The 24,963-nt window shown below is 42.8% G+C and overlaps 1 protein-coding gene across 1 annotated transcript in view; it reads right to left on the reverse strand.

Moving 5' to 3' along the window:
* The window catches only part of DDR2 (discoidin domain receptor tyrosine kinase 2), a 159,624-nt gene extending 140,288 nt beyond the window's left edge, over positions 1–19,336 (reverse strand). Inside the window, exon 1 of the mRNA XM_033409747.2 lies at positions 18,999–19,336. The gene's annotated coding sequence lies outside the window, so the exon portion shown is untranslated. The remainder of the gene's footprint in view (positions 1–18,998) is intronic.
* Between the last annotated feature and the right edge of the window lie 5,627 nt (positions 19,337–24,963).

Genomic DNA, 24,963 nt, shown 5'->3' on the forward strand with positions numbered 1-24,963 from the left:
ATAATAGATATAACTACTATATATAGTATATATATATATATATACATAATATATATATTTGGGTTGGTGAGATAATAAGATAGAAAAGAATAAGATACTAAAAGAAGGAGAAATCAAGCCAGTGGAATGTTCAGGGAAGACTTGAAGGAGGGAGAAGGCATCATTTAAGTGGACTCTTGAAATATAACTGGGATTTTGTCAGAAAAAGTAAAAATAAAAGTCTAAGAAAAGGGAACAATTTGAATAGGCAAGTTATGGAATGAGGATATCAATAAATAGTTGCTGGAGGACAGGAAAAGCTCAGTAATTGAAGCTAGAGCTGGAAGATGGTTGAGGCTATGGACGCTGGCAAGAGGTGAGAACAGGCGACCCAGGAAAAGCTTTGGAAGAGGAATGACGGGGTGAGGGAGGCTCTATAAGGCTTAACCTGGCATGTGGGATGCTTTAGAGCAGAGAGAGGGGCAGAGTGACCAATGGGAGCCTGACCTAGAACAATGACATCAGGAAGGGAAAAGAAATAACGTGGAGGTATGATAATAATCCGGTGGAGAGGACTGGATCACTCAGCGACTAGCTACAGCAGGGAAGAAGGAAGGAGTCAAGGAAGCCTGCGTTTCCAGCCTGCAAGTGACCAGGAGCACGTCACTACGTATTAACAAAACCTGGGAAAACTGGAAGAGGAATTGGTTCACAAAGGATGATTGTGAGTTTGGTTTTGAACATAAAGAATTTGGCTTCCTCTCAATGGAAACAGATTAATACATCGAGCAGAGGAGTAGAAATCTGAGTCTGGCCTTCAAGAGAGAGTTTGGTTCCATCAATAGATGAGTGGATGAAGAATACACACACACACACACACACACACACACACACAAAATGGAATACTACTCGGCCATAAAAAGGAGAGAGTTTGGTGTTATGGATTCATATTTGAACATCAAGTCCATAAAAGCAATAATTAAAGTCTGAGAAGATGAGATGATCTGGGAAGAAGGAAAAGAAGAAAACTAAAGACAGAACCCTGGGGCCTATCTGCACGGACTGGTGGAAGAACGTCTCTGCTTCCCCTACTACCCTCTGGGTGAGACTCAAGACAACTTAAAAACAGTTCCTCCTCACAAAACATCAGCACCCCTGATCTAACCCAGCTCCCTCAGTTTACAGATAAAGAAGACTCAGGCCCAGACGGTTAACTGATTTATCCAAGGCCTCACAGCTGCTTATCAGCAAAACTGAGACTAGACAAATGAAGTGACTTGGGAATTAGTCTTGCCTTAGCAACTGCATACTTGCATGTGCACCGTATGACATGCTTGGATTCAGAGAAGCCTGAGAGCAAACCAGAAGCTTCATTTACCTCTGCTCCATCAGTTCAGCACTGTGACCCTGCCCAACCATATAATCAGCTAAGGGGTTCAAACCACATCTTACTCATCTTGTTGTCACTGTCCCTCTGCCCTCACTTTCCTTACCACTGTCTCCGCTACCGTCGTTATTACAGAGTAGAAAAATCAGATTATTTTCCTCTTCTGAATATGCACATGACCACAGACTTTCGGAGTTGAAAGAACTTAAGAATTCATCTAGTATTAGTATAGCCCCTGTGCAAACAGACCCAGAGAAGTTCAATGACCAGATGACCAGTTAGCAGTAGACCCCAGACTAAAATTCCAAACTCTTTTTTTCTTTCCATTACACTACCAACCTTTAGTGCAAGAGACTTATTTTTAAGACAATGTTTCGTGTCTTTAATTTCTTGAAATTATGCTATGTAGCCCTCTCCCCTCAAGATGCTTCTTTAAAAAACGAGCTCCATGGTCCAAAACGTTTGTGGAGTGCTATAAGCTATACCTCTCTTGGACGGTCAAAATGCTTATTACCACATTAAAGACCTTGGGAAGTCCTTGCAGTAAAGAAACCTGCTCAAGTCTCTAAGAATACTTCCCAAAAACTTATTTGGCCACAGAACTCTGGCCCTGGCCCTGTCCCTATCGTTCTCCATTTAAAAACCCACTGGTTTCCAAGGATTGTAATTTGGGAAGCACCACCTTTGCCCAGTTAGCAAGATTTCCTTTGTTAGGTCCCAAGAAGTGGTGCCAATACTGAGGTCCTCCCTGTGTGAACCGGGTAGGGTAGCAGTGAGAGACAGAGAAGGAAAGAGAAACAACAAAGAGCCCCAGTCTCATCCAGAGCCATCTGCCCTGCCAACATCAAAGGGCGAGACAGCTACTTGAGAAGTTTTGACTCAGGATCCTGGTTATAAGCTTAAGGCAGTTGAAGTGGAAATCATCTCCAACCTTGACTTCTTGTGGGAAAATGGGTTTCCAGGTTCTCAAACACTCCACATCAGCTAGCGTGCGGGTTTCACCCTGCCTCTAGCCCCACCATTAGTAGCAATACTCTCTCATCAGTGTCCTTCAAGTTACATCCACAGCGGCTCTAGCTTGTCCTTGCTCCTTCCACCACCCTGGTCGAAACCCTGTCACTTCACATCTGGAGGACTGACAGCAGCCTTTGGGTGAGTCTCCCCGACTTAACTCCTTCTCCCCTGCAACTTCCCTGACATGCTGCCGTCACATTAATCTTCTTAAAACAGCACTGCACCTGCTTTAAGATAAAGGAAAATGTTCAAAACTCCACGACATCCACAGCTCTCCTTAATGTAATAAAACACATCTATACAAGGCTACTTCTCCATGCTCTCCAGTGCAAATTTCCACCACCCCAGGCTCACATCCTCACTGTTCAGAGCCGGCGGGTCATAAGCAGTCTGACTACCAAGCCTCTGTTCTTCCTGCTCTTTGCTTCCTGCCTATTTAATTCCATCCAATTCTTACTCCACTTCCAGCATCCAGCTCAAGTCCCCTGGCAATACAACCCCTTCCCTGCACTCCTGTGCTTGCAGACACTGAGGAACTAGCCCCACGTTTCCTTTACCATTTCCTGAATTTTCTAACTGATAACAAACTCAGGAAATGACTGTGCCTTATGACAGTCAAGGCACTTAGTAAATGCTCAAAAAACAAAACAAACCTTTTGCTGCATAAAGGAATAAATCCTTTATTGACCTCGGAACAAAGAGTTAAGCAGAAAATTTCATGCCTACAAAACACTAGGAAAACGAACCCTTTTCTGCGCCTCAAAGGCATTTCTACCTTTTTAGTTCAATTGATCTTAGTTTTAGGAAAGGGGAAGAAGATTGATTTTACCCCATCCTGGGGCAGCTGGCGAGTTTTCATTCTTTTTTTTTACAGACAGAGCTGTGCTTTCTTGCTCCTTCTCATAGTTTCCCTGCAGTGCTTGGCCTCCAGGAGACAGCCTAGACTGAGTACATTAAGTGATATTTAAACATGTATCTCTAAATTCTCCACGGGTCTAGCCAAAAGAATGTTTTTTCCAAGAACGTATCCTCTACTGACAATTGTTCCTTCCTTCATTCATTCTTTGAACTATTTGACAAACATTTACTGAGTGAATCCTTGAGCTACAAGGGTGGATAAAAACCAATCATGGTCCTCGAGGCACCCACAGTCAAAGGCAGTTTTACTGTAAATGCAGGCAGAGGAACACCTGCAACAGAATCACCCAAGGGAGGTTGTTAAAAAGACACAGGCTCTCTGGTGGACAGAAAATTTCTAATTTAACCAAGTCTGAGATGGAGCCTGGGATCTGCATTTTTGTTTGTTTGTTTTTTGCGGTACATGGGCCTCTCACTGCTGTGGCCTCTCCTGTCGCAGAGCACAGGCTCCCGACGCACAGGCCCAGCGGCCGTGGCCCACGGGCACAGCCGCTCCGTGGCATGTGGGATCCTCCCGGACCAGGGCACGAACCCGCGTCCCCTGCATCGGCAGGCGGACTCTCAACCACCGCGCCACCAGGGAAGCCCTGGGATCTGCATTTTTAAAAAGAACTCCAGGTGATTCTGATGTATACTGAAGTTTGAGACTCACTGGTTCCATGGAAGGACAGGCATATAAGAAGAAGATTATAAAACAGTGGCGCCTACTTGCAAAAAAAGATATCCACAAGGTATGACACAGGCTCAAGGAGAGTAACGAAGCAGTGGTAAAGAGTTAGGTGTTGCAGTGAGAAAGACCTAGGTTCCAATTCTTATTCTGCTACTTATTCACTATGCAAGTGAACCTCTCTTAGTGTCATGTGTTCTCATATATAACATAAGAAAAATACCCACTTCACACAATTATTATAAGGTTTCAATGAGATCAAGTATATAAAGTGCTTAACATAAATCTTGGTACACAATAAGCACTCATCACTACGTTGTCATGATAGGTTTTATTATATATATAAATTTACAAATGGATGTTTTTTCTTTTTTTTGGCTTACAGGATCTTAGTTCCCTTGATCAGGGATTGAACCCAGGCCCCAGCAGTGAAAGCTCTGAGTCCTAACCACTGAACCACCAGGGAATTCCCTAGACATTTTTGATTATTAATGAAATTTAAAGAAACAAGGACAGATCAGAAAGGTTTTCCTGAAAAAAATAGGAGCTTGAATTTAGTTTTAAAACAGAGTATCTCCAAGTGTAAATGTATTCTTTCAGTCCTCAACATTCCTAGAATGTTTTAAAGTTTATACCTTTGATTCTATAATTTGGAACTTTTCATACTAATGGTAACCAAGCACTGCCCTGCGATTTCAGGGCCTGCCTTTTCTTTGTGTTTACAATCGTCCAAATGCCAAATGAAAGCCGGAGCAAGTCAAAGCTAGAAACAGAGGAAACGGGCCGTGGGAGAGTTGAGTCATTGGGTGGTACAGGGCAGTTTAATCCGCTCAGCCATTGTGGTCAGTGCCCTGTTCATGCTGCAAGCAGCTGTGTCATGCAGGCTCTGACTCTATATACCGAAGCCTATCAGTTTATAGGCAGAAACCTATAAGGCATAAACACACAAAGCACAGCGGTTCTGTCACTAATTCTGTTAGTAATTAGATTAGATACCCATTGTGTAGCTACTTCATTATCACCCCCATGCTAACCTTATCTTCAAGTGAATAGACCATTTAACAAATTATCTAATGATACCAAGTTAAAACTAACATTTGACTATTGCCTACCAGCAGAGCTTTGGTTAAGTAAGTATGAGGTCTGACTCCCACCCCCTCAACGCATAACCCCTTATGGCTATTAATAACTATCTGTTTAACTCACTCCAACAGGCATTTTCTGCATGAGTATTAATTGCTTAAACAACAGACCCAAATTAAATATAGACCAGGCCCTGGGGCCACATGTGTCCACTCTATCTTTAACCTCCACACTAGTGGTTAGTTTCAACAAACCAAATCATCTCACGCATTAAAATAATGTTTTGTTGCGTTTATAACTATAGTTGATTTCACTTATAAATCTGCTTTGGATTTATAGTTGCACAAGAACTAAAGCATAAGAGATGTTGTGATATTGTGATTTATAAGAAATATATAGAGTAACTGATTCACTTTGTTATAAAGCGGAAACTAACACACCATTGTAAAGCAATTATACTCCAATAAAGATGTTAAAAATAAATAAATAAATATCTGGTCATTCAGAGGACCAAAATATATTTCTCATATATATTTGGACTTCATCCACAGATGCAGGCTCACAGAGCTCCCAAACCCCTTGGAATTTCCTAAGTGACAAGAGCCATAAAGGCCTTTTGTTAGGTTAATGAAGTGATTCTAGGACCCCACCTAAGGATGGGAGCTGGTTGCCAGGGAAACCAACCTTGTGATTAGAGGGTTGGAACTTTCAGTCCCACTCCACTGAGCTCCAGGGAGAAGAGGGGCTGGAGATTGAATCAATCGCCAAGGGCCAATGATTTAATCAGTCATGCCTGTGTAATGAGGCCTCCATAAAAACTCAAAAGGACAGGGTTCAGAGAGATTCCAAGTTGAAGAATACACGGAGATTTGGGGAGAATGGTGCCTAGTAAGGGCACAAAAGCTCCTCTCCCTTTCCCCATACCTTGCCCTATGCATCTCATCATCTGGCTGTCCCTGAGTTAAATCCTTTTATGATAAACCTGTCACCTAGCAAATAAAATGTTTCTCTGAGTTCTGTGAGCTGCTCTAGCAAATTAATCAAACCCAAGGAGGGGGTCTTGGGAGTCTCTGATTTGTAGCCAGTCGATCAGAAGCACAGGTATAGCAGCCTGAGCCTGCAAATGGCCTCTGAACTGAGGTGTAGTAAAGGGGTGGGGGCGGTCTTGTAGGACTGAACCCTTAACCTGGGGAATCTGATGCTACCTCTGGGTAGTGTCCGAATTCATTTGAATTGTAGGACACCCAGGTGGTGTCCAGAGAACTGTTCGGTGTTGTGTGGGAACACCTACACACACACACACGCACACAACACGCATGTCGAAATTGGGTCCAGGAACCTCATTTAAGTGTATACCTAGCTTTATGTTTGTACATGTTTTAATAGTGTCCAAACGATCCATCATCCTAAGGAGCTGAAAAAAATTTCCCTATAAAATTGGTCCATATATTGTTCAGGTTTGAGTAATACCCAATTAGATAATCCTAAGGGAAGTTTTTTAGAGCGCTGAGTCTATTCTGTCTCTCTTGAAAAAGGCTGTCCTGCCTTTTCACCAAGGGAAGCAGTAGAGAACCTGCTCATTTAGAAACCCATGACTAAAACCATCGCTACAAGATGTCAGTTTCCTACAGCCTCAGCAGCTGTCTATCTTCCCAGTGGACCCTCCATCAGCAGCAGCAAAGCTACTATGTTGGGGAGAGTGGGGGTGGGGAAGATAGTACTTCTTTGAATGTGGAACAGCAGTTACCTTACACTTGAAGCCATTTACTTGGCCTTAAGAAGTGTGGTTGGTGATGGGGGGAGATTATTGAGCTGTGATGAAAGGAAATGACATGGGCCTAAATATCCCAATGCTTTGTCACCACTCTCACCTAACCTTCCTTTATCCACGAGAAAGTATTTTAACACCCCATGATCAGTGGGGTGGGTATTTTTCCCCAATACCAATTACTGAATCATGCAGTGGTAACCATAATAACATCCTCATGGTAAGGATGGACTTGAACGTTTTTTGGTTTTTTTTTGCGGTACGCGGGCCTCTCACTGTTGTGGCCTCTCCCGTTGTGGAGCACAGGCTCCAGACACGCAGGCTCAGCGGCCATGGCTCACGGGCATAGCCGCTCCGTGGCATGTGGGATCTTCCCGGACCGGGGCACAAACCCGCGTCCCCTGCATCGGCAGGCAGACTCTCAACCACTGCGCCACCAGGGAAGCCCTTGAACGTATTTTTGAAGAGCATAATAGTACTTTTCCCAGTAGCTCTGAGGAATGGTGACTGAGTACATTTAGGAACAAGTTGTGGATGACAATAGCTTCTGTTCCTACAAAGGGCTGGATTCAGACCTTTAGAGGCGCCAAGCGCTGAAAATATTATAGCAACCTCCCCATTCCACCTCACCAAGTACTTTGTTATAAAAAATAATGCTAGGGCTTCCCTGGTGGCGCAGTGGTTGAGAGTCCGCCTGCCGATTCAGGGGACATGGGTCACTGTCACAGTCACTGAATTTTACATATATATATGGGATAACATTAGACAGCCTGAGGTCTTTGACAGAATATGTTTTGTAAATGTTGGCAATACTTGATCAGTTGGAAAATGAAAGTGAGCACCCGGGAGCCTAGAAGGGGAACTTCCTACAGCTGAGCAAAAGGCACGGCACAGCCCCCTTTTTATAGAGGGTGTGGGGTGCCTGTGGATCTAGGAGAGGGCAAGAAGTTAGCACCCTAAGTCATGAAAATGAAAGATGTAAGTAAACATCACAGTTGTGAAGGAGAGATAATGCGAAGAGCTTCAATCAACTTTTACCCTGCAAAGGCCAAGTCCGTCACCAAAAATACAGCTAATACAAAAGGATTAGTAAGTAACTTTTCACACTCCCTCGAGGGATCCACGTAAGTCTAGAATTTACATCCTAGCTTGACATCGAAGCTTGACACCCCTTTGCTAATGAATGACTGAACAAAAGGCTTAGAAAAATCTTTACCTCCAAACATGATATTAAATAGCAGTTAATTTACTCTTTACATGACACTAAATGATCAAATGAGAATTTTCTTTTTAATGAAAGTGGTCTCAGGGAAGAGAGACCCACTCAGTGTGAAAGGGAAGAGTGAAAGGTAAGCACTTCTATTATCAGAGGTCTGGACACACCTATAAGGAAAGAAGCATGACGAGGAGAAAGACACCAGCTCTGCCCATGGTCAAACCAGGAAAAACCAAATCTGCAGCTGTATCCTAAAACCTAGAATGACAATCATCACCCTCTGGGAATAACCATTTTCTATTTACTGCTTAAAGAAAAATAGCCCTGTGTGCATTTTATACCCAGTACACACCAAGTATTCATATGTGAGCTTATCTATTCCTCCACATTTGTACTCATGAAGACATGACTGCCTGCAATTTTCACAACTAAAAATAGCACGATCTGAACCCAGTGCTTCTGATAGCAAACCTAGTGCTTACACCATCTCTCCATGACCTGGCTCTCTTGAGATTCCAATCTTACAGAATAACCAAGTAATAGAAAATTTTTGAGCCCTGTTAAATCCACAAAAAGTATAGTATGTGAGGCTTCAATTACTCCCCTCTAAGAATTTTTCTGGCAACAAGTAATTACTGTGCGAGGCATGTAATAAGTCTCTAACATACTATATCTTGAGAACTCAGTAAATATTTATGGGTTATGTTCTAAGATGAGTTATAGAGATCGCCTAAGACATGACCTTTACTAGACTAGGTGATACTGACCAAAAGAACTAGGGATTCCAAGAAGTAAGATCTGAGTTGGCCAGAGGGTCGGAAACTTAAGCTAACCTTTAAGGAACGGTATTTGGCTAACATGAGAGGAGAGAGGAGAATACTTACAGTATGGGGCGGAGGGGGGGGGCGGTGGGGGGGTAGTGAAAACTGAAGTGGAGACAAATGATTCAACACTTAACTATGAAAGTGAATATGGGGGTATGGGTGCTGGTATAGGCAGTGATTAGCATAATTGAACTGGAAAATGTAGAAATTTTATATTGCCCTTTACAGATGAGAAAATTGAAGTGCAATTAGGTTAAAAAATATAGTTGCACAAAGTTCAACTGCTAGTAGGTGGCAAAGTTAAAATTTAAATCTCACCCTGTTAACTCCTGGCCCATCACTCTTTCCACCATACCATGATTTTAAGTGAGAATGTTTGTACGTGGCATTAGTTAAAACAATTTCAATGAATATTCTTTCAAGTGATAAGTTATTGTAATTTGAATGATGTGACAAAGAGATTTCCCAAATATCTGCTATTAACCTGTTGAATTAGTCTTTCTCGATAATTTTAAGTTTCTGCTTCCATTAGATTAAATAATATTATTAAAGTTTAGGATAAACTGGCAATACTTAACTGAAAAACAAAATTAATAATTAGGAGTCTATTATATAACTATATTACAAGGTCTGACATCAAACAAGAAAGAAATAGCAAGGATAAAATCAGAGTTTTGGGAATTTGGGATTTGGGACTTTTTTAGAGCAGTTTTCAGTTCACAGAAAAATTGAGCAGAAATTAGAGAGTTCACATATATCTCCACACGTACACTCACAACCTCCCCCAATATCAACATCCCTCACCACAGTGGTACATGGGTTACAACTGATGAACTTACACTGACACATTATTATCACCCAACGTCCATAGTTTACATGAGGGTTCACTCTTGGTATTATACATTCTATGGATTTGGAAAATTTTATGGCAGGTATCCACCACCAACAGAATAGCTTCATTGCCCTAAAAACCCGCTGTGCTCTGCCTATTCATCCCCACCTCCCCTGTAACCTCTTGCAACCACTAATCTTTTTACTGTCTCCATAGCTTTGCCTTTTCCAGAATGTCATATAGTTAGAATCATATAGTATGTAGCCTTTACAGATTGGCTTCTTTCACTTAGCAATGTGCATTTAAGGTTCCTTCTTGTCTTTTCATGACTTAATAGCTAATTTCTTTTTAGTGCTAAATAATACTCCATTGTCTGGATGTACCACAGTTTATTTATCCATTCACCTACTGAAGGACATCATCGTTGCTTCCAGGTCTTGAAGTTATGAGTAAAACTGCTATAAACATCTGGATGTAGGTTTCTGTGGGAACGTAAGTTGTCAATTTGTTTGGGTAAACACCAAGAAGCACGATTTCTTGATCATGCATAAGAATATGTTGAGTTCTATAAAAAACCGCCAAACTATCTTTCAAAGTGGCTGTACAATTTTGCATTTCCACCAGCAATGAATGGGAGTTATTATTGCTCTATATCAGCAGCAGCATTTGGTATAGTCAGTGTTCTGGATTTTGACCATTCTAACAGGTAGGTAGTAGTAATTCATTGTTGTTTTAATTTGAAATTCCCAAATGACATATAATGTTGAACATTGTTTCATGTTTACTTGCCACCCGTATATCTTCTTTGGTGAGCTGTCTGTTCAGATCTTTTGCCCAGTTTTTAATCAAGCTATTCATTTTCTTACTGTTGAATTTTAAGAGTTCCTTATATATTTTGGGTGACAGTCCTCTATCGGATGTGTCTTTTGCAAATATTTTCTCCCAGTCTATGGCTTGTAGTCTCATTGTCTTGATACTAGTTTTCACAGAGCAAAACTTTTTAATTTTAACATAGTCCACTTTATCAATTTTTTATTTCAAGGATTGTGCGTTTGGTGTCGAAAAGTCATCACCATACCCAAGGCCACCTAGGCTTTCTCCTATGTTATCTTCTAGGAGTTTCCTGATTTTGCATTTTACATTTAGGCCCATGATCTATTTTGAGGTCATTCTTGTGAAGAATGTAAGGTCTCAGTCTAGATTTGTGTTTTTTTGCATGTGGATGTCCAGTTATTCCAGCACCATTTGGTGAAAAGACTATCTTTGCTCCATTGTATTGCCTTTGCTTCTTTGACAGAGATCAGTTGACTATATTTACGTAGATCTATTTCTGGGCTCTCTATTCTGTTCTGTTGATCTATTTATCTATTCTTTCAGCAATACCACACTGTCTTAATTACTGTAACTTTACAGTAGTCTTAAAATCAAGTAATTTCTGTCCTTTGACTTTGTTCTTCTCCTCCAATATTGTGTTGGCTATTCTGGGTCTTTTGCCTCTCCATATAAACTTTAGAATCAGTTTGTCAGTATTCACAAGATAACTTGCTAGGATTTGGGGGGGGATTAGGATTTATTTTTAATTTCCTTTGATATTATTTTAACATTGTTATCTCAATTTTAAAAATCTATATAGTGTACACATTCTAGAATTAGAACTACATCCGTCTGAGGAACGATTAGCTACTCTTGAGTGAATTTAACTCCCACTACTCTCTCCTCTAGATCAATTTGTTCCCCCGAATCTCAAGAGAGTACATCCTAAAGGACAAGCCCCAACAGCCTTTGTAACCTTCACCACTCGTCTAAGTTTTATATGCTTCTGGGAAGTTACAGTCCTGAAAGGCATGTTGTTGGTATAGCTCGCATGAGCACTTCCAAGGCAACCTTGCGCACAGTAAATTTTGCTGGATTAGCTATCTATGAAATGCGTTCAAAAGGGCATCCCCACCTACCATCTTCATAGGCACAGTGCTTTCCCCTTTACAAAGCTTCTGACACATTACCTTTTCTGAACATAAAAAAAGGATATAAAAGTACATGAGGGGGCTTCCCTGGTGGCGCAGTGGTTGAGAGTCCACCTGCCGATGCAGGGGACGTGGGTTTATGCCCCGGTCCGGGAAGATCCCACATGCCGCGGAGCGGCTGGGCCCGTGAGCCGTGGCCGCTGAGCCTGCGCGTCCGGAGCCTGTGCTCCGCAACGGGAGAGGCCGCAATGGTGAGAGGCCCACGTACCGCAAAAAAATTAAAAAAGTATATGAGGGAAACAGATGAGGAAGTTGAGGACCACTGAAGGTAAAAGACTTCTTTGAGGTAAAAAATCTAGAAAATGATGGTGCTGAGACCAAAACTTACTGCATATTCTCCTCACTACCTTTTGCACACAAGGTTCTATTCTTATAAACCCACACCACGTAGCACACAGCATTAACCTCTGACCAGCAGGTACAAGGGACTCCTCAAACATTTCTTTGGGGTCTCGCTAGGCACAAAACACAAGCCACAAGACAGTTGAATGAGTGAATCCATTATAGACAATGCCAATCTCCTGGAGAAGCCTAGCTGAACCCAGGAGTTTCAAAGTAAGTCTAAACACCATTTAAAACCCTTCTGCCTTTTCACTGCTCTTCCAGGCCTCAGTGATACTTGGGCTGGCTCAAACCTAACCTTTCTCGGTGCTTAGAGACCAAAGTGAGATTCCATTTAATAAGTATACAACTTGTCAAAGGCTGGGATCTCCATTGCTTGGAGAATTACAGAACTTGGAAACATCAAATAGTTCCATGCACAACAGGAAGGACAGAAAGCAAAAATAAGAAAGAAAATCAAAATAAGAAGAGAATTATTTTCAGCCAAATCATATCTGAATAACATAGGCTCAATCATAACAGGTCCAAATGCATGCAAATAAAATTTAAAGAGATGGAGAAAGTTTAGAGAGACCATCACTTTAGCCATTAGGTGATTGGTGTTTTGATGAATATCCCCAGGCAGGCATCTGGACATCTCAGTTCCTTTATTAAGCTATTGTTATTAGAAAATGTTAAGCAGAGTACCTTACACTAGGAAGCAGTCAATAAATCCTTGCTAAATAGAATAAATTGAATTGCCAAGGGATTCCAGAACAATCAGGGAGAGAAACAGGTTAGGAACTACTGAAAAAAGTAGCCAGATGGGGAAAAGGGGCAGAGACTTGGGCATTAGGAGTAGGAGAGGAAAAGAATGGTGAACATAAGTCAAGACCAATTTTCCCCCAGTGGTCCCTCCATCTTGGAGGCCTTGGTGGGACGAGCTAGTTGCTGGATGACTTCTACAGAAGCACAAAACCTGTATTTCTCTTTTGTTAACTCATCTGTCCCTTTCCTGAATGCATTTCGCATTTAGTTACAACAGCAGTAGCAATTGTGACCCATACTGTTTTATACTGCCCACTAAATCTCTCCATTGTAATAGGATTATCTTGTCTAATATATAATATATAGTATCCCTTCTTCCCTACCTGCCCCAAAGTGCCAACTCCTTTTTTTCTTCTGGTGTTGTACGGACCCCTAGCCAAGTAATCCACTCTTGTGTTTAGCTCCCCTGTAAAGACAGCATTATGCACAACTGTGTTTTGAGCATTAAGAGAAAGGTTGGATAAAAGTGAGGTGGGAATGGATGAGGGAGTGGAGGCAAGGAGATGAACGGACAGCTGTCTTTTCAAATCAAAGAGGGCAAATTTCCAACAGATCGCATCCATGATCAAACCAAAGTGTTCAAATGAAAGGGATCAATCCAAGATAACAATCTCGATGGTTCACACATGATAGGCTTTTAAACCACAAAGCATTGAAGATTCCACCGGAAGAAGAAAGAGAAGTGACACTGAGTGAGCATTCACTTACTCAGAGCATCTGCTACGTATGAGGCTCTGTGTTGGCCTCTTTGCATATCTAATGGCCCCTATTTCATATACCAAACCTATGAGGTAAGAAAAATGAGACTTGGAGAGGTTCAAGATCTCGTCCAAGGTTACACGGCTAGTAAGTGGTGGCAAAGCCAGAATTTAAACCCATATCCTTTTCACTGCAAAAGTACTTTGAGGAGCATTATTTGTAGAAGGGGATTTTGGTGGGTGAACACTGCTGCCTGGAAGAATGTTTTTGGACTAAGGATATGGAAAAATAGCTGGGCTGGTGCTATGTGGCTGAACATCTGTGCCAAATTAATAATAAAAGCAATCATCATCAACTTCATTTATTAACTACATGCCAAACATTATGCTATGTACTCACAAGAGGTATCTGTAATACCTATTAGATGGGAATTACGATCCTTATTTTACAGAGTAGGAAACTGAGAGAGTTGAAGCGGCTTGCCCGAGGTCACACAGCCAGTGCGTATAGAGCTGGGAGTGGAAATCAGGTCTGACTTCACATCAGAAAGAGGCTGAGGCCTGGGCAAGTGTCCAGGGAAAAGGCAGGTGTTAAGGGGAAGAGGCAGGTTGTGGACACCATGAGGTGGTCCTGACCAAGATCAAAGAAGCCAGCTAGAGGAGGGAGGCACTGACCGTTAAATTCCTTACAGGACAACAGGGGTGGGGTTGTCCTACAAAGGGCGCCCTTACTCCCCACTGAGGAATGGCTGAGGCAACAAACTTGGAGACTTACCAGCAGAGGTTCAGGTTGGAATCACATGGGGAACACTTCAAAATACTGAAGTGTATTCCCTTCAACCCCTACCCTCAGATACTCTAATTTAATTGATCCTTAAGGTCTACCCGAGCTTCCTAACGTAGTGGTGAGCAGCCCTCATTGTGGACGGTTGCTGACTTCAGAGAAGCTCTGGGAGGCCTGGGGATGTAGGACACATATCTGGACTGAGTAGTCAGTGTTAGGAGAGGGTCCACTCATACCTTGCGCGGCTTCAAACAGGGCAAGGGGCATAAAGAATCCAGCGTGTCTGAGTTGTGGGCAGGTCACCATTTATGTCAGCTGGCGCGTGACATCAGCAGGTCTGTGGAGGTCCGTTTTCAGAGGGGCGTTAGCTTTCTGAATGCCTGTGAGATGTGCGTTTGAGGAGAGGGTGATGTAAAGCGCCTGAAAGTGGACCTTACAAAGAAACTTGGGAGGAAGTGCCTGAGAGTTAATGCTAATTTAAAATGGTGTGACATTAATATAAGGGGGGAACCTCTAATTTTTTAGTGTGTCTATTAAAAGTGTAATCATATGGAAAGGTCTGAACTAGATTTGTTGCATATGATAGATAGTTCATATGACAAAGTCTGGGATGTGACTATATAAGAAGGGAAGAAAACAGTGAGTTAACAGAGAGGCGAGGGGAGAGTGAGGAGGTGATGAGACTCCTTTGGACGACACTCCCACTCTGTGCTTGGACATCGTCTAGGAAAAACTCACTTTTTTCCCCTACTAACACACTCACTGCCTGGAGCTAGTGCAGACCCCACAGGCTAAGGGCTTGGACCCACAAGACCGTCCCTGCAGCACAGACACCAATTACAAGTAGTAGGTCCCCAAGTTACCCACAACTTCTTTCCAACTTGGCTACAAATCAGAGGTTCTCAGGACCCCTCCCCTACTCCCAGCCTTGGATTCAATCACTTGCTAGACCAGCTCACAAAACTCAGGGAAACACTTATGTGTACTAGTTTATTATATAATAAAGGATACAGATAAACAGCCAGACAAAGAGATATATAAAGTCTGGAAGGGTCCCCAGCGTAGGATTTTCTGTCCCTGTGGAGTTGGGGTGCACTAGTTTCCCAACACATGGATGTGTTCACCAACCCAGAAGCTCCTCCAACTTGATACTTTGGGGATTTCCATCATGTAGGCATGATTAATCATCAGCTCAGTCTCCAGCCCTGCCTCCCTGCCTGGAAGGAAGAGGTGGGGCTGAAAATTCCTAGCTTCTAAGCATGGCTTGGTCTTTCTGGGGACAAAGCCCCCATTCAGGAGCCCACCCAAAATCACCTCATTAGAACAAAAGACACTCCTCTCACCCAGGAAATTCCAAGGGACTTAAGAGCTCTATGTCAGGAATGGGAGTCAGAGACCAAATATTAGAACAAAAGATGCTCTAGTGCTCTTATCACTTAGGAAACTACAGGAGTTTCAGGAGCTCTGTGCCAGGAGCCAGGGGAAGAGACCAATATGTATTTTTTGCATATGTCACAGACATGGATACTGTTGGAGTCACAACTCGTGGATTCTAAGTAAAAGAATCTGGAAACGCCTTCCCTACTTCCCTTACCTTTAGTGTTTATAAAGCAAACAGATCTTAAGCAGAAGCAGAGGCAGGGGCCTCCCCACCCCCTGCTGGGCCTCCAACCCCACCCCCAGGAGCAGCTGCATTCCTTCTGATGACAGGCACAGAGGAGGGAACATGAGGAAGATCCAGGGTCAGGGATCTACCCTCAACTAGATATGAAGCTCCTCGAAAGCCATCTCCTTTGAGGAGAGACTTGTGGACTGATCTTAACTAAACCTTTCTCGTTCAGAGACCGCACAGACCCAGGCAAGGGAAGTTTGAACACCATGGTGTCCTTCAGCTTCCACTGAGCTCACCGGGTGAGGAAGCATGGCCAAGCCAGGCACCAGAGGAAAGTTTCAGATAGAAAACCTGGGAATAGGGCTTCCCTGGTGGCGCAGTGGTTGAGAATCTGCCTGCCAATGCAGGGGACACGGGTTCGAGCCCTGGTCTGGGAGGAGAGAGCAACTAGGCCCGTGAGCCACAACTACTGAGCCTGCGCGTCTGGAGCCTGTGCTCCGCAACAAGAGAGGCCGCGATAGTGAGAGGCCCGCGCACTGCAATGAAGAGTGGCCCTCGCTTGCCACAACTAGAGAAAGCCCTCGCACAGAAACGAAGACCTAACACAGCCAAAAATAAATAAATAAATAAATAAATAAATAATTAAAAAAGAAAACCTGGGAATATTCCCTGTGAGGAGGGATTGCTTCCACTCAAAAGAGATGGGCACTAAGACCAAGGCCACCCATTCCAGGGTTTCACACACAGCCCAATACAGCCACCCTCACGCCAGCATCAGCACCACCTGCATGACCCAGCATGGCAGAGGCTGCCTCACATTTTGTTCCAGTGTTCAGGGGTCACTGTCACAAGAACTGGTATGGGAAAGGCCTTCACAGCCTTCAGAACACATTCACATCCAATGTCTCTTGAAACAATAATACTGGGGACTTCCCTGGTGGCACAGTGGTTAAGAATCCACCTGCCAATGCAGGGGACACGGGTTCAAGCCCTGGTCCGGGAAGATCCCACACGCCGGGGAGCAGCTAAGCCCATGCTCCACAACTCCTGAGCCTGCGCTCTAGAGCCCATGAGCCACGACTACTGAGCCCACGTGCCACAACTACTGAAGCCCACGCGCCTAGAGCCCGTGCTCCACAACAAGAGAAGCCACCGCAACGAGAAGCCCGTGCACCGCAACAAAGAGTAGCCCCTGCTCGCCGCAACTAGAGAAAGCCCGCGCACACCAACGAAGACCCAACGCAGCCAATGAATAAATAAATAAATAAAATTCTTAAAAACAACAACAACAACAATAATACTGAAAGTATCGCTATTTTTACCGTGTAATAAATACAGAGGCCTACGTGCAGGAAGGTAAAGCAACTTTGCCAAATAATAAAAGGTAGAGCCAGAACTTGAACTTGGGTCTTCGGAATCTAAATCCCAGGCTCTTTGCAGAACAAAGGTAAGTATATACCAAACACCCAGAATTAATGCAGAGAGCTGCCCACCCACAGCCCCTTTCCGGTATCCAGATAAATACCCATCCAAGTGCGGAAGTGGCCTTCAAGAGAGGATCTGCACTGCTCCCCTAGCCTGACACCTTCACCTCCTAGTCACCAGTCACCGAGGGAAACGTGGAACTTGACTCGGAAAGTAGTCCAACGTGTGTGTGGAGTGGGGGAGGGCAGTGTTATTGCAGAGTGATTCAGAGCACAGAGTTTAGAGTCAGACATGCATGTCTCAACCTTACTAGCTGTACTTCCTTAAGCAAATCATTCTTCTTCTCTAAGCTTTAATGCCCTTATTCATAAAATAGGAATAATGCCTCAGGAACTCTGAGGATTCAATCAAATTATGTACGTAGAGCTCTGAGCATGGAGCCTGGTGCAGAGCAAGCACTTAGCTTTTTTTATTTTACACACAGACACAAAACTAAACATGACCATAGATACCACCTGCTGATGAACCGCCATTAGCATGCTCTCTCGCTGATAACTAACGTCCTTGTGGGGACTTGTTAATTAAACTGCCTCTATCACCTCAGTCTCGAGAGAAACGAACATGAACATAGAGGTATGGAATGGAAAGAGCACTGATTAGCAGTAAAGAAAACTTGGATTTCATCTGCAACTTCACTACTAACGTGCTGTGTTGACCCTGAATGTGTCAACCCCCCTTCTGTCACTTCCACCGCCTGTGAAATGAGGAGGTCAGAAGAGATCTCTAAGGCTCTTCACAGACTCTGACTCTGTCGTTCCTCCAGGGAAAGGAGGCAGAAGGCAAGCAGTCAGCAAAATGGTGCTGAACCCCTCCTGGCTTGAACACTGCGAACTCCCGCCTCAAATGGCTGGCCTGAGAGTTTCAGCCACTTGGAAAAATTCTCTTTCCCCTTGGATGGGACTCTTGAACCTCAGCCAGGACTCAGAGGTCCCAACTGCAAACAGTCCCAAGTCATTCGGTAACAAAGGGAAAGGCACCCAGGCCAGCGAAATGGGGAAGATAAGGATCCTCACCAACTGGAAAATGCCCCATCCACCCAGACCCCCAACCACCTCAAACCTCAAGGTGAAGGCACCCGTCACCCGAAGTTGTCCTTCTCACAATTAGGTCAACGACTCCCCTGAGAAATCAAAAATACAAAAAGCTGTCCTCTCCCAAACTCAGGACCCTCGAACGCCGCTACTAAATGCCGAAAACCTAACCAGCTCTGTGATCGGCCTGTCTTGCCTGCCAACAGTTTCAACCCTGCGAACGTTGTTTATTGTATCTTGCAGCTGCGATGGATTCGTTTATTATGCTTCAGTCTTCTTTGGTTAGCAGTGCTTTATTCTTCTCTCCATAACATAAATCCAGCCCCCCCAAAACGTGAAATCTTGGATTTCTCGTGCCTAGGGTGCCCCATTCCCTTCCCTTCCTCGCCTGACTTGAAACCCCCTTCTGCCTCCTTTTTAAAACTTTTCCTGAGACACCAGGAGAAGGATATTTAGAGCTTTCGTTTTCGGAAAAGAAAGAAAAAAAAAAAATGAAGGGAAAAAAAGCCCCAAAACACACAACTTACGTTCATCCAGGAGTGCACAGTTTGGGAAAGAAGAAAACAGAGCTATAATCCACTGCGTTCCCCCAACCCAAAAAGAAGAATCTGTTGTGAAACACTTCTTTTTCCACTTTGCCGGTGGAGGAGCCCGGTGGTAGGCATACATCCACAGGCTGATGCAAGATGCCTTTGAGAGAAACCTCACATTCTGAGGATTCCTGGGAAAGCGCCAGGGATCCCAGCATCCAATATATTGCACATTTGGTTTCAATTAGGAAGGGGGTTGGGGAGGGAAGAAGGAAAGTCACCAATCAGAGCTGTTTTCTGTTTAGAGACTATTTCTTTTGACCCAAGGGACCACGGGCAAAGCTATAATTTACAGCAAAACCCATTCATAGAAGAAAAAATATGTATAACCATAGGACAGACTTAAAGACATAGCTCCCTTCCGCCTTATCCCCACCGCATCCATCCCCAAGCCCTCCCCTTCTTCCATCTAAGACTTGGTCCCCACCCTGTGACCCCCCACCTCATTTTTCTTACTTGAGCTGAAGCTATGAGCACAACTTAAGGTTTGGATTCTCTTCCAATTGACGCTTCCAGGACAGTTGGGTCACACACATGGAGCTGATCTTTAGTGTTTTATCCATGAAAGCCCAGAGCTGAGCCCTTCCCCTAAAAGATTTGATTTAATCCTCCCTGCTCCGGAACTATCTCTCCCACCAAAAAAAAAAAAAAAACTGGATAGTTTGAGAGTCTAGGATTCCTATTTTTTTCCACTCAATTCCCAGTTGGTTGCTCCCTCTGAGGGTCTGTGGCTGTCCTGAATCCATGCTGCTAAATGGAAACACAAGCGTTTGTGAGGACTTTCTAAATTATTTTGAAACTTTTTTCATTTTCCTCTTTTTTTTTTTTCCTATCCACGGCCATGAAGAGAGATCATGTGAAAGGGGAGTGTAAGTGACAGGGAGGAACCCTTCCTTGGCTCTTTAAAAAGAGTAACTAATAATTCTTCCCATCCATCAAGGCTCCTGGCATTAACCCTTCCAAGCCTGGATCATTCTTTACCAAGCACAGGCTTGGTCTGCCCTAGAGGTCTTGATTCTCTGTGAGTACAGGAAATGCAGGGTAAGCAGAGACTCAAGTTCAGGAGATCTGTAGAGAAAGGTAGATGGCAAAAGAGAGGTTAAGAAGACCTAACCGTGGCCTCCCTGGTGGCGCAGTGGTTGAGAGTCCGCCTGCCGATTCAGGGGACATGGGTTCGTGCCCCGGTCCGGGAAGATCCCACACGCCGCGGAGCGGCTGGGCCCGTGAGCCATGGCCGCTGAGCCTGCGCGTCCGGAGCCTGTGCTCCGCAACGGGAGAGACCACAGCAGTGAGAGGCCCGTGTACCACACAGACAAAAAAAGACCTAACCCACCTCTGAGTGTTGGCCTCCTCGTCAAGAGACTTACTGCCTCTGGGCTCTTAAGCTATCCCCAACTCTTCTCTGCTTGTACTTTGGCAGGCAATCTGGGATTGCATGCCCCCAGGAGGAGCAAGAAGAGAGGTGTGACAAACAGGAAGAGGAGAGTGGAAAGAGATCATGGAAGGACGTCCCCATGGTAAGTTTGGAGCGAGAGGTACTTCAGGCGAGGAGCAGGGAGGCAAGAAGACCTCCAACTGGGATGCCATGAGGAGACAAGCTGCCAGTGTTCAGTCCCTAAAAAAGCCCTTAAGCTCAGTCAGAAAGTGGCCTTTCATATCTGTACTTGCCAGAAAGAAGAGGACACAGAGAATCCGGAGAGTTCTTAGAGGGCAGCCACAGAGATGATTAAAGGTAGAAAACAAGACCTAAGAGGAAACACTAGAACTAGGGTTATTTTACAAAGAGAAGAAACAGCACAGAGATAAACCTATTAAGAAGACTTCAAATAACTTAGAAAGCCCAAAGTTAGCTGAGGGTGACCAACTCAGCTCAACTCAATAAATATATATTGAGAATTTATCAGGCACTTTACTGAGTGCTTGCCTGAACCAACTACAGACATCTTGTTAAAGAAATAGTCCTAGAATCCTCCCAAATATCTAGCCCTGTAATTGCTTACCTCTTTGGCATGACCATGAAGAACGCACTGATAGCCTGACCTATAATTTCACAGATTTGGTGAGACTATAAGTCAGATACGGAAAACAGTATAATAATTTCATAAAGCCAGAAGCTAATAAAGGACAGATAAAGTATGAATCCTCAAACACCAGTATTTAAGGTGGTTCTACTCCATAGTCAGGGTTGGTTGTTTTTCTGTGTATGTGTATAACTAGGAATCCAGCTTGAGCCAGTGATGCTGACTCCAAAACTCAGACACACTGGGGTCTGTCTGAGGAATGACGGGTAGCCCTGTCAAGGGTCTATTGGTATGCAGACCAAGGAGACTTTTGGGAAGAACTCGCTCAGTGAAGAAAGAACCAAGGGACAAAAGACAGGCACCAAGTGCAACCAAGCTGTGTCAAAAGTAAGGAGAAGCTCTAAGAAAACTACCATGTCTATAACTCAGGTTATTCTTATGCAAATCTGGGGTCTAATCATGAACTCTAAGAAGAAGATGCTACCAAAAATAGAGTAAGGAAAAGCTGAAAGCAGTATTTTACTAAAATATTTGAGGGATACTGAAAGCATCAGGAGGGATCATCAGATTTGAGTCTACAGATCTGGTTGGGGGAGAGGGGTATGCTCCTTCAGATATGACAACAGCCACGGCTGCACGAAGCCACAGCTGAAAAGAAAGACAATGGCAAATGCCACTTCAAAGTTGAAAGCAGTGATTCGCAGAATACACAGAAAACATTTCCTGGAGATTCTCATAATTATTTGACAGAGTTTTGAGTAAGCCTGGAATTCTTAAAATTGTGGGAACAGATGTGGAGAAATATGATTTCGTTACTTTTTTGTGAACAGATTTTGCCCCCTGGACTGGCTTGGGAAACATGAGTCATTGCAATCAGAATTATTTATGTTCCATGGGAGGTAACATATCCTAGTTATGAGGACTGTTTCACACTAGAAACGAATTACTGACAAACAGTATAGAATTCCATTACCTGGACTTCACTAAAAATAAGATAGATCTATCTGGAATGGTCAGGATGCAGGATTAACTGGAAGAAATGTGCAAGATTACTTTTCAAGATCTTTTCTAGTCTACAAACCAAGGTTCAAGTAAATACAAGTGTTAAGAGCTGAAATAACTATAGTATTTCTGTCTCCAAATTCACAAGGGTTGGATACATTTGTGGTGCCATAGGAAGTCAAATAAAGGATGGAAATAAAAGGAACGTAACTAACTCAGTTTACGAAATACACACACACACACACACACACAAATCTTAAGAGGCTATACGGGTATTCACAGAAACCAAACCCAGTTGGTACATTTAAGCTTCACAAGGAATTAAAATCAGAAATTAGCCACCAGTAACCTAATGCCTAATTAATTGTCTTCTCTTTTCTCTTTCTTTTCCTTCTCTTTCTCCTCCTTCTTTTCTCCCTCTCCTCCCTCTCTTCTTCCCTCCCTCCCTATATCTCTCTGTCTCATTCATTCATTTATTTCCCATCTCTCTCTCCTTATCTCTACACATCTTGCTTTAACCTATTCTTTTTCAGCAGATCAGACTTTTCTACTTCTTTTCACACATTATTAAAGGTGGTTACCCTAAAATGATGTCTTATCTCTCAAATATATATATATCTCCTCACTTCAAGTGAATGAGAAAGAATGACTAGTTTTTTGAAGCCCAGTTCTGGAATCCTGAGATGAAGAATTCGATTGGTCAGGTGTGTTTCATGTATTCATCCTCTATCTCTAAACTGTGAGGGCAATGGGTCATGTAATATGAAAATTGCTCCATCACGTTCACAGGTGGGTCAATTCTCAGAAAAGGGGTGTCATACATTGAAAGATAAGCCAGTATATCTGAACAAAACTATAATTCAAAAAGATACATGCACCCCTATGTTCATAACAGCACTATTCACAATAGCCAAGACATGGAAACAACCTAAATGTCCTTCAACAGAGGAATGGATAAAGAATATATGGTACATATATACAATGGAATACTATTCAGCCATAAAAAGGAACGAAATAATACCATTTGCTTCAACATGGATGCAACTAGAAATTATCATACTAAGTTAAGTCAGAAAGAGAAAGACAAATGCCATATGATATCACTTACATGTGGAATCTAAAATATGACACAAATGAATTTATCTACGAAACAGAAACAGACTCACAGACATAGAGCACAGATCTGTGGTTGCCAAGGGGGAGGGGGTGGGGCTGGAAGAGAAAAGGACTGGGAGTTTGGGGTTAGTAGATGCAAACTACTACATATAAAATGGATAAACAATAAGGTCCTACTGTATAGCACAGAGAACTATATTCAATACCGTGTGATAAACCATAATGGAAAATAATATATAAAAAAGAACGTGTATAGGCGTATAACTAAGTCACTTTGCTGTACAGCAGAAATTAACACAACATTGTAAATCAATTATACTTCAATAAAAAATAAATTTAAGAAAAAAGAAAGACAAGCCAAAAGTATCTGCTACATCAATAATTAACAAAGCCTGACAATCCCTGGATTTTATTTTATTTTATTTTATTTTTTTTTTCATTTTAACATCTTTATTGGAGTATAATTGCTTTACAATAGTATGTTAGTTTCAGCTTCACAACAAAATGAATCAGTTATATATATACATATGTTCCCATATCTCTTCCCGCTTGCGTCTCCCTCCCTCCCACCCTCCCTATCGCACCCCTCCAGGCGGTCACAAAGCACCGAGCTGATCTCCCTGTGCTATGCAGCTGCTTCCCACTAGCTATCTACCTTACGTTTGGTAGTGTATATATGTCCATGCCTCTTTATTGCTTTGTCACCGTTTACCCTTCCCCCTCCCCATAGCCTCAAGTCCATTCTCTAGTAAGTCTGTGTCTTTATTCCTGTTTCACCCCTAGGTTTTTCATGACATTTTTTTTTCTTAAATTCCATATATATGTGTTAGCATACGGTATTTGTCTCTCTCTTTCTGACTTACTTCACTCTGTATGACAGACTCTAGGTCTATCCACCTCATTACAAATAGCTCAATTTCGTTTCTTTTTATGGCTGAGTAATATTCCATTGTATATATGTGCCACATCTTCTTTATCCATTCATCCAATGATGGACACTTAGGTTGTTTCCATCTCCGGGCTATTGTAAATAGAGCTGCAATGAACATTTTGGTACATGACTCTTTTTGAATTATGGTTTTCTCAGGGTATATGCCCAGTAGTGGGATTGCTGGGTCATATGGTAGTTCTATTTGTAGTTTTTTAAGGAACCTCCATACTGTTCTCCATAGTGGCTGTATCAATTTACATTCCCACCAACAGTGCAAGAGGGTTCCCTTTTCTCCACACCCTCTCCAGCATTTATTGTTTCTAGATTTTTTGATGATGGCCATTCTGACTGGTGTGAGATGATACCTCATTGTAGTTTTGATTTGCATTTCTCTAATGATTAGTGATGTTGAGCATTCTTTCATGTGTTTGTTGGCAGTCTGTATATCTTCTTTGGAGAAATGTTTATTTAGGTCTTCTGCCCATTTTTGGATTGGGTTGTTTGTTTTTTTGTTATTAAGCTGCATGAGCTGCTTATAAATTTTGGAGATTAATCCTTTGTCAGTTGCTTCATTTGCAAATATTTTCTCCCATTCTGGGGGTTGTCTTTTGGTCTTGTTTATGGTTTCCTTTGCTGCGCAAAAGCAATCCCTGGATTTTAAAGAAATTATACCTCACCAAACAAAACAAGAGGACAAAGAATACAGCGAAGTCATATTGTGTACATATTTAACTTAAGTACCAACTTTAGAACCTAATCCTTTAAATAAGATGTCTTTTTATTGGTTAATCTGTCCATAACAGATAAATCCATTGACATGTATTAAGTCAGA

The sequence above is a fragment of the Orcinus orca genome, chromosome 1, assembly GCF_937001465.1.
Source record: "Orcinus orca chromosome 1, mOrcOrc1.1, whole genome shotgun sequence".
NCBI classification, from domain to species: Eukaryota; Metazoa; Chordata; class Mammalia; order Artiodactyla; family Delphinidae; genus Orcinus; species Orcinus orca.